The sequence below is a fragment of the Taudactylus pleione genome, unplaced genomic scaffold (genome assembly GCF_031769625.1).
Source record: "Taudactylus pleione unplaced genomic scaffold, aTauple2 ptg000066l, whole genome shotgun sequence".
NCBI lineage: Eukaryota > Metazoa > Chordata > Amphibia > Anura > Myobatrachidae > Taudactylus > Taudactylus pleione.
In genome coordinates this window covers 35,262,539-35,274,257 of record NW_028284468.1, presented here as the reverse complement: position 1 = coordinate 35,274,257, position 11,719 = coordinate 35,262,539, and the positions used below count along the sequence as shown (strand labels likewise).

Here is an 11,719-nt window from a genome sequence, read left to right as displayed (position 1 = left end):
CCTACCATTGCATTCCCCCAGTGGGTCCTTCATGCTCCAGTCTGACACTGATGACATTTGTATAGTTTTACCTGAGCTGTGAAGGGGAGAGGCTTTTTAATGATCCACAGGACTCCTTGTGGCCATATGCTTCCATATTATAGAACCAAACACATTCATAAATGTAATCTAATATGTGACACAGTTATTACTAACAATGAACAGTGAATTAATGTAGAATCACAGCCACAAGATATAAAAGATGTGTGTGTGTGTGTATCCTCGGTACCGAGACAGGATCTTTCCTACACTTTTTTAAAATGTATTGTGTACAGTTTTAATTCTTATTGAGTAGTTTTCAATTCTCTTATGTGAATTGTTCCATTTGAAAAAAAAACATAATAAGGTATTTTGGACTAAGAACAATAATGTTTTTGGTACCATTCACCAGCTACTCACCGGAGATGTTTAAGGTACAATGATTGTAAGAACCGTCTTGGGCTCATCCTCTGACTGGCCTTGGTAGATATTGATCTCGACCACTTCTCACAGGCTTGGATGGCTCACAGTGGCAGTGCATAGGGAGCAAGATAGAGGGCTGCTCCCTGGGCCTCGCACTTTGTATTCTCCCCTGCTCCTCCGATACCAGCGAATGGCCCAGCTGTGGTGTTCTAGCCGAGTCCTCATCCAGACCCAGTGAGAAGGGTCTCCCACCATGACCTATAATGATATAAGCATTCATGAATCTATTCTTTTCAGCTTAGACTCTTAACCAACAGCTATAATACTAGTTTTATTGTGAATTTAGTTCATATCATTGGTGTGAAAAAACAGAATTGTCAGGCAGATAAGAACAGCACAACCCATCTAGCTGCCCATTTCTTTCTCTTCAGTTCACATTTAACACAACTCTTTTATCTTTATATGGGGATAGTATAACATACATCGCCTGTGGATGATCATATCTCACCTGTCAGACCCAGTGTACATATTGCATGGGGGAAGGATTGGCATGTGTCAGGAGGTATTTATAACCTAGTTTCAGCTTTTATGCAGCTGAAAAGTCCTTTCACATGCAGCATTTATATATTATTACTTATGGAGTCATTACTTAAGCAAGGCCACATTTGTGAACTGTTCGCCTTTGTGAAGCAGGCATGTGCACCATTTACTTCACGCAAAGCAGCGACCATCAAAGACCGGAATGGTAAAATCCTCCTGAATGAAGACCAAATCAAGCACAGGTGGAAGGAATACACAATGGAATTATATGCAGGCAATCGACCAAATCAGCCAATCGGCCAGGAAAACCCAAGTGAGTATGAACCAGATGTTCTAGAGGAGGAGGTTGCCTGGGCTTTAAAACAACTACCAAACAGGAAAGCCCCAGGCATTGATGGCTTACAAGCCGAATTACTCAAGCCGGTACCTGTCTCAACACTAACAGCACTTTGCCAGCAGATATGGAGAATGAACTCATGGCCCAAAGATTGGAATAGATCAGTTTTTGTCCCGCTTCCAAAAAAGGGCGATGTACAGGATGTGGCAACTATCGGACTATTGTACTCATATCGCACGCAAGCAAAATATTGCTGAAGATTATTCAAAGACTCATGGCCTACTTTGTAGAGAAGGAGCTCTCAAACACGCAGGCTGGATTTCGCAGGGGTCGGGGTACCAGAGATCAAATCGCAAACCTGCGATGGATTATGGAAAACACACAAGAGTATCAAAAGGATGTGTACATTTGCTTAATTGATTACAGCAAAGCATTCGATTGCGTTGATCACGACAAGCTATGGAAATGTTTACGGCATATGGACATTCTGGAGCACCTGGAGAAACTGATGCGATCACTCTACATGAGTGAAGAAGCCACAGTCAGGACAGCTTTTGGCAACACGGATTGGTTCAAGATCGGAAAAGGCGTTCGACAAGGCTGTATTCTCTCGCCATCTTTATTCAATATTTATGCCGATATGATCATGAGAGGATGCAGTTTGGACGAGTATACAATTGGAGTAAAAATCGGAGGGAGGAACATCAACAATCTATGATATGCCGATGATACGACTCTGCTTGCTGAAAGTAGAAAAGACCTAGAATATCTGGTCAGAAGAGTCAAAGAAGAAAGCGAGAGAATGGGACTGTACCTCAACATCAAGAAAACAAAGATAATGACTAGGGCAAGTGACGATGCAGTCCATATTGCAATCGATAATGAGGAAGTCGAATCGGTACGAGACTTCCTCTTTCTGGATTCTAAGTTTGATCGTAGTAGAGAATCATCTACTGAAATAAAGCGACGAATTGCACTTGGCCGCAATGCTATGCTAGGAATGATGAAGATATTGAACAGCAAAGATATCAGCAGGGCAACAAAAGCACGGTTGGTCAATGCAATTGTTTTTCCGATCTTTAAGTATGCATGCGAAACCTGGGCACTCAAGAAGGCAGATTGCAAGAGAATCTACGCTTTTGAATTGTGGTGCTGGAGGCGAATGCTGTGCATACCATGTACAGCAATAAATACGAACAAGGCAGTCCTAGAGCGGTTCAAACCAAAAATATCATTAGAAGGCAAGATCACCAAACAACGACTCTCGTATTTTGGACATGTCATTCGGGCTAATTCCCTAGAAACAGCGCTAATGCTTGGATTCGTCAGCGGATCCAGAAAAAGAGGACGCCAAAGAACTCGTTGGCTGGACACAATAAAGGCTGACACGAACATGCCCATAAATGACCTGATGGAAGCGGTCAGAGAGAGAAGCGTGGCGTTCGCTGATCCATAAAGTGTCCGAAAGTCGATGTCGACTAAAGAGATAATCATCATCACTTATGGAGTGGGCAATTTCATTTGCAATCTCTAAATTCATTCTCCTTTATAATAAAACTATTTTTTATAGTAAATCACACAATTACAGGCCTTTAATATGGTATAAATAAAGGTTATTAGTTTATGTGATTCAAGAAATTACCTTTGGATTCCTAACTAAAACCCAAGTTATAGAAAGTGAGTTGCAGAATTGAGCATGCAGTAAGTCTCCACCCTGTATCTACAAATACTTTACCTCCAATTTACAGTACGAGATCCAATGCTGTCTAGTTTAAATTCTATATTAACTACCAGGTGTAACATGTCTCTTATCCATTATTATTACAAACCAGATCACAGATGGCCCTATCCACCACGGCTCTGTAGCCCATCCTCATCAGCATGGTGTCCCTTCTGTGATGCAGATGATGCTTCCTCTCTCTCCACGTCCAGCCGAGGGCCCAGGGGTAGATCTCCTTCCTGAACTTTACGTCTTCTTCTACCTGGTTCGCCAAGAACCTGGAGCAACACATGGACAGTGGGCAAGAGACTAACATTGTACATATAATATGAGACGGTAACTAGAACATATATTAGAAGAGACACAATGTTATAGGAGCAGAAATGGGGCTAAGCTAATTTCCCTGCATAAGAATTGATGGATGTCATGTAGATGGCATGTTATGGGCACTGCCAGTTATATGGTCACCTTGGTGAGGATCTTCATACTTTATACACTTTCCTTGTTTTTTGCCTCCGTGTACAATCTGACATTGTTTAAACTTTTATCTCTGGTGATTTGTATTAGTCTGGTTTTTCAATGGTTATTTAGCTTTCACCTCTGTCGTGTGGTGTGTTTGCCAGCCCTAATAATGCTAACAATCTATACCAGTCCACAGTAAGAGGGAGCCTGCTAGGTATATGGGAAAGGGGATAATACAGAAGATGATCATACATAGCCCAGATTCATGGATTTAGGATTAGAGAGCCAAATGTTACAATAAATTATATTATGAAGTAATCAGTTGGGATAAAACTTCTCCAATTCATTTAACTGATGGGATACTTACAGGGCAGGGAAGAAGTTCTTCCTATACTCCTCAGTCTTCAGGCCTGCCCGTTTGAAGTAAACCAGTACCATGGCCAGGAGGTACTAGGGGGATAGAGAAGTGTGTTAGAGGCTGGTAGTGACAGCAAAATATATCATCCAGCAACTCACATTTACTTTCAGTATATTCATTGCCCCATTACACACATATCAGAGGTCGATGTTCACTGTTACATCTGAACCCATACTGAGAGACACTGTAAGGCCATATATATTCATACTGATAGATGTAAATCCTGTCAGCTACTGTCATGTTCATCTCATTCATTGTAAATGTGAAAATACCTTGTCTGACATCCTCAGGCCGGTGTCTCGTAGCAGGAAATCCTGGATGTAGTCGTCCTCTAAAATAGATAATAGCTCAGGTGGGATATCCAATATTTACATATATTAGGTCAGAACCTCTATAGTAACTTGTGAGAAAGAGTCCACATTCTACAGCTTTGTATGGGTTCCAGACTATAGACAGACAGTAATTAGTTAGACAATGTCTAGATAGACACCAGATATGGAGCTGTCCCTCCAAATCTTATTGTCATAGAATCTCAGTGTAGTACAAATGATATACTTTCTGTACCAGGGCCTGAGCAGTCTGCAATGTTACCTTCCATCTACCACCACCAGATACAGGTAAATATAATAACATAAATAGTAATGTCTATTTACAAAGCTGCTGTATATGGTATATTATAATAACCCTAATCTACAATAATATAGGTAAAGTATATTCAAACTGCACCATACTTGCCAACTCTCCCTGATTGTCTTGGAGACTCATTGAAGAGTCTAGCAATCTACCTGATTACCCCATTATATAACTGTTATATACTTGGAAAAAACAGTCAGATATTTACATTAAAAGGAGATCATCAGTGCAATTTCCCTGCATTGGCTATAAGCCACAATGATCCCTATGGCTACAGTACAGTACATGCATTTTCATATAAAGTTTCTCTTGGCCACTTATATAGAACCCCTTGTAAAACACAATACTTGAGCAAGCCCCGAAAAGTATCAGTGTTTTTTCATCAACAAGAAGATCTTACTAACTGCTTTGGGGCTCATTTACATTTGACTGTAATGGTGCATACACACGGTCACATTTTTCTTCAGATCTGAACGATAACGATTTTAAAAATCGTTCAATCGTTCATATCTGAAGGAAAATCTGACATGTTTGTCAGATGAACTATGCGCGTTCCCGCTTGTCAGATAACGATATCTGACATCTGATGTGTTTGCAGTCAGATTTGGACGATTCCATTCATTTTAATGCAGTCAAAAATCGTTCGTAGTTCAAATTGTTCAAATCGTTCAAATTGTTGGTCAAATCGTTCATCAAATCATTCAGATCGTTCAAATCGTTCAATCGTTCATCTGACACATCTGACAATTCTGACCGTGTGTATGCACCTTAAGTCAATTTTATGACACGCCTCTCAGATGTAACAGTACACGCCCACTTTACTGCCACGTTCATACGATAGGTGCTGCTTTTACAATCTCCCTGAAATGCTTTTTCAAAAGTAGGCAAGTATGAACTGCACATTTGTATCAAACATTATAAGTGTAATTTATAACCTCCATAATACGCACATCAGTGGCGTAACTATAAATTTTGCTCCCCCATGCCAAAAAGTTCAAGGCGCCCCCCGCCCAAAAAACAAACACACCCAAAGACGACGTGTAAGGTGTGCGGTTCATGTTCATGATACAGTTAGGTGCCTTACACATTATGACACACTAAGTAATACCACTTATAACACATTATGCCCACCGGAATGCCCCAATAACACATTATACCACACCATAATACCCCTTACAACACATTGCACTGTACACATGCCACACAGTGATGCCCTTATAACAAATTATGCCATACCGTAATGCCTCTATTTCACATTATGCCACATAACACATTATGCCACACAGTAATGCCCCTTATACATTATTCCCCTTATAACACATAATGCCACACAGTAATGCCCCTAATAGCATATTGTGCACACAGTAATTCCCATTACACTTTATGCCACACAATAATGCCCATTACATCCCACCCTGACAGATCTGCTTCATCAACCCTCCTCTCCGCTCTTGCCAGACTGTCACCTCAGCTCAAGACAGCTTGCACAGCTTTTATGTCCATGTAGAACCAGATTATTGGGAACATAGTTTATAACCTATTAAATTAGTGCCCCTTATATAGTGCCCCCTGTAGTTGTGCCCCATATGCAATGCCCCCTGTAATAGTGCCCCTTATGCAATACCCCCTGTAGTAGTACCCATTATCCAGGGCCCCCTGTAGTTGTGCCCATAGGCAGTGCCCCCTGTAGCTGTGCCCCTGTAGTTGTGCCCCTTAAAGTATTGCCCCTGTAGTTGTGCCCCTCTAAGTAGTGCCCCTTGTAATTCTGCTCCTTCAAGTAGTGCCCCCTGTAATTGTGCCCCTTCAAGTAGTGCCCCTGTAATTGTTCAGCTTCAAGTAGTGCCCCTGTAGCTGTACCCCTTCAAGTAGTGTCCCTGTAGTTGTGCCCCTCAAGTAGTGCCCCCTGTAGCTGTGTCCCTTAAAGTATTGCCCCTTGTAGTTATGCCCCTTAGAATAGTGCCCCTTCAAGAAGTGCCTCGGTAGTTGTGCACCTTCAAGTAGTGCCCACTGCCCCCTGAAGTTGTGCCCCATAAAGTAGTGCCCACCGCCTCATGTAGTTGTGCCCCTTCAATTAGTGCGCCCTGTAGATGTTCCCCCTCTACTTACCTGACTCCGTGCAGGCTGCAGCTGTCATCCGGCTGTCTCTCCCAACTCCCGCGCTGCAGACGCGGCCGCTCAGGTTCCTCACAATGCATTACTGGGAACGCTGGCTTCTGAAGTGATCGGTGGTTTCCTAGCCTCCGATCACTTCAGAGGCCAGCGCTCACAGTTGCAGTGGTGTAACCACTGCCCCCGGCGCCTCCAAGCTACCCAGCGCCTCCAAGCCACCGTGGGGGCTGCGGGGGCAGTAGTTACGCCACTGATGCACATGTGCAGTGTATTAGTTTTGTGCAAATGTTACGATTCTACCACCTTGTACATACAATGGATCATGTGCATTTTATGTCCTTATGGGGTAATTGGCAAAACAAAAAACATTATTACAAAGTCCTGAGAACTATTTATTTCATACTAATCTTTTCATTAAATGCAAGTTTTACACTTAATAAACTTAATAACCACCAGCACCCCGGCACTATGGACAACGCTGGCACCCTGCACTGAGGACACTGACGGCTCCCCCGAACTGAGACTCCATTGGCCCCCCTGCACTGCCGACACCGCTGACACCTTGCATTGAAGACACAGCTGGCACCCCTGAAGGGCCGGATTAAAGGGGGGCAACAGGGGCGGTCGTCCCTCGGCCCCCACACATCAAGGGCCCCCACACCCACTAGGGGTTAAAGTGGGCCGGAACCAGTTCCGCCTCCTCCGGCCCACCTAACCCCAGCGCTGCAGGGAGGCTCCATTAGCCAGGTGCCTGCTGAGATTTTAACAACGGATGCCTGGCTCCCTCCCCGCAGCGTCAGCCAGAGGCTGGAGCTCACACCTGAGCTCCGGCTTCTGGCTGCTGCAGTGCACTATGGGAGAGACATCATGACGTTTCTCCCATAGTTCTGAGGAGCGGCCAGCCGGACAGACGCGGACGTGGGAGCGGGGCTTAAGGTAAGTATAGGGTTTGTTTTTTTAAGTATAAGCTGCTTCACTACTAGGAGCACTACATCTGGGGGCATTGCTACTGGGGGCACTATTTCTGGGGCCACTACATCTGGGGGCATTGCTATTGGGGGGCATTGCTACTGTGGGCATTACTATTGGGGGCACTACTACAGGGGCAGTACTTCTGGGGGCAATGCTACAAGGGGCATTACTACCACTGGCACCCTGCACTGAAGACACTGACAGCACCCCCACACTGAGGAGACCACTGGCACCCCTGAATTGCCAACACCGCCAGCACCCCGCACTGAGTTCACCTTTGCTACCCTCACTCTGTCGCGACCGTCAGTACCCCTGCATTGCCGACCAACGTACTGAGGACACCATCAGCACCTCCGCACTGTTGCCACTGCCGGCACTCCTACACTGAAAACACTACTGTCACATCAGCTCTGCCGACACCGCCGGCACTGAGAACACAGCCAGCACTGCTGCCCCCTGTACTGAGGACACTGTCAGCACCCCTGCACTGCTGACAGTGCCAGCACTCCCACACTCAGGACACTGCTAACACCCAAGCACTGCCGACACCACCAGGACCCCCACACTGAGGACGCCGCTGACACTCTCGCTCTGAGAACACCGCCGGCACTCATGCACTCCAACACCGCTGTCCAGGGGCGGATTGGGCCACTGGGACACCGGGCCGGTTCCCGCTGGGCCAGTCCCTTGCTGTAAGGCGTCTGCCCAGCCTGCCCTTCAATGGTTCACCCTTCAGCGGTCCTCCGCTCCCCCATCAAGCTGCCGCGATCGGAGCTTATCTCCGATCGGGCAGATGAAGAGCTTCTGCGTATGTGCAGAAGCATAGTGAAAATAAAAAAAATGGCCGCCGGGGGAGCTGCTGCGCATGCCCAGTAGCAGCAGCTCCTCCCATAAGCCTTTTCAGAGCCCGGGGCCATCAGTCCCTCCGCGGTGCACCTCTAGCTTGGCCACAGTGACCAGATACAGTTACAGGCACCAACTGCAGCGAGTACAGTGCATGCCAGCCAGCCTAGCAGTGAGCAGCCTGAACAGTATATATTACTAATATATTACTAATTTGCAAAACATTTGTAAACAGAAATAACTGCCCTGTGTTTGTGCCGCTGCTCCGTTGGTTGCTTAGTTTAGCCAGCCAGCCTTTGGCCAATGTTGGTGAACAATATTGTGAGCTGTGAGGTGGTCAAAATTGACTGGAAATGACTGGAAATTAATGTTATTAAGATTAATAATGCTGTAGGAACAAAAACATGACCTAATTATGTGATTTTAGTGTTTTTATAATTAAAAGAAAATAAAACTACAAAAATAAACCACGCAAGGATGGTTTTGCAAAACCAAATCCAGATCCAAAACCTTGAGGGAGATACAGATCCAAAACCAAAACACGGGGGTCGGCGAACATCACTAATATATATATATATAGACAGAGAACCAATGAAATGTACAGGTATGTCTTACTCAGGATGTTATAGAAAGCCGCCCGCTCCTCCGGCTGTAAGAAGGGAGCCTCCACCGAGCTGGCAATCCGGCCTCTACTCCTTTTGCTGGTGCTTGGAGATCCAGATGGTGAGCTGGGAGGGGAAAGAAAGATCACAGTTTAGAAGATGTTACAGGATGAAATATACCAATACAGATCTGTTATGTGCTATTGTATTCTGCACAATGTGTGATTATTACATGATATCTGCCCAACGTTTATATCACCCACGTTAATCTGGATGACACCGCGCCTAGTGGCGTAAGTTCGTCCCAGACACCCGGAGGCAAGTTATAACTTGGTACCCCCTCTCCCCCGTCACAGCCGCTGACACAGTAATGTAGCATTTCGTAAGCAGATACACCGGCAGTTGAATATAGGCATGCCATGGAGGAGTGAGACCGAGAGCTGTTGGTGAGGGGTGCGCCGGACGTGTCACACTGACAAAAGACTCAGCTGAGGAGCAGCAACACCAATGAGTAGGGACAGGCTATAGCTAGACAGAGGTGGCAGCTTATGGTCTGACTTGGAGCTCTCATCTAGTGTATGGTGGCTTCTCAGGTGCCGGGAAGAGGTGCCATGTATTGGGCGGCCGGGAAGGTACACTCCGGTTACATAGTAACAGCCCTAAGTGGGGTGAATATATTGTGGGCAATGTAGGAGGTGCCCCTTCAGTGCTGGAGCCCGGCAGCAGACGCCTCCATTGTCTCCAATAGTTCTGCCCCTGACCGTGCCCCAGGGCCATAACTAGGACACCGCAGGGCAGGGGGCGTTATTTGGGCCTGTCAATTTTCCTGTTTATTATCATTCTCACTTGTAGCTTCCTCTTCGTTTATCCCCAGCATCTCTTGACCTCCCCTACCTCTCCCCAGGCCCTTCCCCATGAATCCATGGCCCTTTTTCGGGTGCACTATATTATGTCCCTATTTGAAAAATAGCCAATGCTCTTTCTGGCACAGGGCACAAAAAAGTCTAGTTACAGCTCTGCCGCGCCCATTTATGTCCCTATTTTCTGTCATTCTGTCACATCAGGCAGCTGTAATAGGGGTGCAGGAAGAGGCCCATGTATGTCTCATGTGTCACCCTGACCTCTCCATCCCAGGAGGAATTAATTTATTACACATTTTATTACCATTATCTGTAATATTACCCCGTACCACTATCTATATAGTGTATATGTACTTTTATTTTGTGTCTGTAATAAGATGAAACCTTCCACTTACCGATCTTCTCCATACTGTCCGCCAGCCCCTCTCTTCCTCTTCCCTTGCTGGTCCTGGAAAGAGGTGGAGGGTCCTGGAAATGACCTATATGGGAAGGATTCATGTAACAGAATTATACCTACATTTCTGTACATTGTATCTCAGTTATTACCCTATAGCTGTCTTGCTGCATCTCTGTTATAGTCACTTCTTTACCCCATCTAGGCTAATCTTTATTACTGTCACCTGACACTGGGCGTCATTCAGACCCACTCGCGAGCGGCAGTACGCTCGCAAGTGGGTCGATGGTCCCCACTGCGCATGCGCACGACGGAGGGAGCTCCGTCATGCGCATGCGCGAGACCCGGCAAGCGAAGGACTTTCCATCGCTCCGGGTCTCGCACCAAAGGGGGCATGCTGTCGATGTTGATTGACAGCACACCCCCTTTGGTGGGCGTGCCGGGGGCGTGCCTGCCAGACGGAGGCGTTCCCATGGGAACGCCTACCGTCTGAAGCCGGCCCCACTGACATCACTAGTGATGTCAGTGGGAGTGATTTTGGCTCTGATAGAGCCAAAATCACTCCTGGCCTTGCGGCTGGGAAACCCGACCGCAGGGTTTCCCTCGCAATTCCGATGGTCGCGATGGTCAAGACCATCGCGACCATCTTTTTGCACGCTCGTATATGCTGTGGGTGGTGACCCACAGCTATACGAGCGTCCAGGAGGACGCTCCATATTAATGGAGGAGGGCCCTGATTCAGAGCGAGCGCTGTGGTCAGAGCGTTCGGCTCTGAATCAGGGCCACTGTCTGTAAGACATTGGTATAAGCATGTGAGAAGCTGATTTACATTACATTCATTTTACCTGTATTTTCCACATTTTAATAGTATTCAGTATGTCATATTTTAGTAATGACAATTATTACAGTTCACCTATTGGCAGAAAAATTATAAACTATAATAAACCCAGCGGCTGAGGCCGGGGTCATCAGGGTGTTTACCTGTAAATTTATTTCATTTAATAAGAAGAAAACAAAAGCTATCTGTCACTACATTATGTATAGAGAAATAATATAACTTATTATAGGAATACATTCTGCATCTCTTCCCCTATCATATCCTGTCTCTCCCTATATAGTATCTGGGTCTCACTACACAACGCTCCCTGCTTACCTGCTGGCCATGGATCCTGCTTACACTACTATAACAAATAATAAGAAATGTGTAAAAAACACCAAACTTAATATCAACTACAATAAATATAAGAAAGTCTGTTATTAGTAAAATGAAATGTATTATAAAGTATAAATGATATATGTGCTACACTACTGCACTACTCAAGAAGATATAAATAGTAAATTAAATAATTAAAGGTGATTTAAATGTAATAAGTTAAATATATATGTGT

The 11,719-nt window shown here is 45.3% G+C and overlaps 1 pseudogene; it reads right to left on the bottom strand.

The window, feature by feature from the left end:
• Positions 1-447: 447 nt before the first annotated feature.
• On the bottom strand, positions 448-11,495 carry LOC148534582 (speedy protein 1-A-like; annotated as a pseudogene).
• Between the last annotated feature and the right edge of the window lie 224 nt (positions 11,496-11,719).